The sequence below is a fragment of the Chenopodium album genome, chromosome 27, assembly GCF_948465745.1.
Source record: "Chenopodium album chromosome 27, dcCheAlbu1.1, whole genome shotgun sequence".
Classification (NCBI taxonomy): domain Eukaryota; kingdom Viridiplantae; phylum Streptophyta; class Magnoliopsida; order Caryophyllales; family Amaranthaceae; genus Chenopodium; species Chenopodium album.
This window is the reverse complement of record NC_137860.1, coordinates 30,862,793-30,865,183: the sequence shown is the minus strand read 5'-3', so window position 1 is coordinate 30,865,183 and position 2,391 is coordinate 30,862,793. Positions and strand designations below refer to the sequence as shown.

The 2,391-nt window shown below is 36.1% G+C and overlaps 1 pseudogene across 2 annotated transcripts; it reads left to right on the top strand.

The window, feature by feature from the left end:
* Window positions 1-2,096, top strand: LOC145620493 (protein ARV 1 pseudogene; annotated as a pseudogene). 2 transcript variants are annotated; one of them, XR_014108243.1, is made up of 2 exons: window positions 1-102; window positions 1,140-2,096. The product of XR_014108243.1 is annotated as a protein ARV 1 pseudogene, transcript variant X2 (transcript). The 2 variants fall into 2 exon arrangements; XR_014108242.1 differs by having other exon boundaries at window positions 32-102; window positions 1,154-2,096.
* The last annotated feature ends 295 nt before the right edge of the window (window positions 2,097-2,391 follow it).

Genomic DNA, 2,391 nt, shown 5'->3' with positions numbered 1-2,391 from the left:
CTTTTTTTTATTTTAGAAAAACAAAAAAGTGGAAGAAAGAGAGTGAATGTTCACCATTTGAGAATTGGAAATCTGAAGCTGTGAGTTCATACACTACCGAAGGTAATTCTCGTTTTTCTTTATATCATTCTTTTCATTTGATCTAAATTTCTTGTTAATTTTGTGGGTTAGTGTTTATGAATTATATTGAACATAATTGTTAATGTAGTTGCTATTAAAAACAGATAAATTAATTGCAAATACTGCATTTTTTTGCTGTTGGGTTTCATGTAATTTGCTATAGCAGTGACAATTAATTATGATATAATTGAATTGTAAAATTTTTGTTTCTGATTTCATGTAATTAGGCGTTTTTGAGCCAATTATGATTGTTTTGGGCTTTTTAAGGCATAAAGGGTTTGTGTTTCTTCTTTTAATTATGATATGAAATCTGAGGTTGAGCACCTCAATTTGTTAGAGCTTAGAACTTAGTAGGGTGTAATTTGACTTTTATTGATCATAGCAAATCATTAGTATGGATCACCTAACAAGATTAGATTTGAGCTCAATCTATCGGTCTAGCCGAATGTAGATTCGAGTGCTTAAACTCGGTATGAACTCTCTATGTTCAATTATATGTTGTTGGTGTTATTTAGAGAGTGTAACTTTTCAAAGGTTAAATGCTTGATGCGTTTGATTGAGGTTTAAGGCCGACGGGGTTAGATGTTCTTAGGGGGTGGAATAGGAGAAAGAAGATTTGAATTTGAGGTGATAGGAGCATAGTGAAGTTAGGAATATCCTCTACTTCCTTGCATACCATATGTGAATGCAAAAGGCTGCTTTGTTGGGTGGGGGCTCCAAGGTAGCCGCGGAAAACACTAAGAAAATGATTATTTGTAGGGATAGGGAAGCAAAAAATTAGTGAAACCATAGAGAGGAGGGGATCCCTTGCGCTCCTTCTACTTCCCTGAATCGAAAACAATATATGAGTGACTAGGTCCTTATCCTTTCAATACCTTAATAGAAGCATTGATATAGTCTTCTTCACTTGGGATTCAATTGGTTCTTGTTTGGTCTACCCCTAAACTTAGAGACATTTAGCTGCCATATTATGCCATCTGAACCTGATTCATGTATCCTTCTCTGAGCTTTGATTGCAGTTTCTTTGGTCCAGGTACATATTGGTAGAATTCAATTAAGGATTCAAATAAAATAGTGTCCAAATGGATCCTCGGTGTGTGAAGTGTGGTCGTGGGATTGAAAAGCTCTACATCCAATATTCACCAGGAAATATCCGGCTCTTAAAATGTGGCAGCTGCAAGTCAGTTGCCGATGAGTACATAGAGTGTGAGTTCTTGATTCTCATCATTGATTTGATCCTTCACAAGCCTCAAGCTTATAGGCACTTGCTCTTCAACGTGCTTCGCTGCAAAAATTTAGATTTTGACACCTTATTGTTCAAATCATCATTCTTTTTCCTTTTACTTGATGCTTACAAGTTATGGATTTTGAATGGAACCTCAGAAGAACGGTCAGTTTTGAGCTTGGGATGGAAGACTTTAGGTTGTTCTCTTTTAGAAAATTTGGCCTTCTTTTGTGTTCTTGCTGTATTTTCGAGGAGATTTTTGACTTTTGTAGAGGGCTTTTCTGGGTACAAAGATGTGTTACTCACCATGGTTGTTTCAAGCTACTTGAAGATTTATATGTTGTCCATGTTGGTGTGGGAATTTCCTGCTTCAGTGGTTTATATTGTTGATTTGTTTGTTATGTCATCAAATCTGGTAGCTTTGCGGGTGATCTCTAAATCATCTTTTCCTAGATGTGTCGGGTTATGCCTCGGTGCTCATGCTCTGAAGGTTTTTGTGCACTGGATGCTGAAATAGTTATTATGTTCCTGTTGTAGATTTTGGGTCATTCTTTCATACTTCCCATCTACTACTCAATTGTTGAAGATATTGTGAACTGGGTGCTTAAAGATTAATTTTTTGTGTGGTTATTGAAATTTGCCGGAGAGATCACTCATTTTTAATACTAATTGAATGACATACTCTGATCTGGAAGAAAATCTTGTATGTTATGTTGCTCTTTGAGCACAATTTTTTCAGGAGGTTGGCAACATGAATGCTCAGAAGAATCAAACTGAAACCAAATCATCGATAACTGCACCAACTCCAGCAATTACTTCATGTAGGAGGAAGAAGAAGGATGATGCGACTTTCCTCGAAGATCTGAAGGACCATATTAATGAGTTCATCGATGCTTCCATGGATGAACACAAGTCATGCTTCACAAAAACCATTCAAAAGGTCCTTTTATTACCCCTGATTAGATAACCTACATTAAGTGATATGACTGATATTGTGTTTTAAAAATACTTCGTATGTACTTAATTTTTGTAGCCCTTGTGTGAAG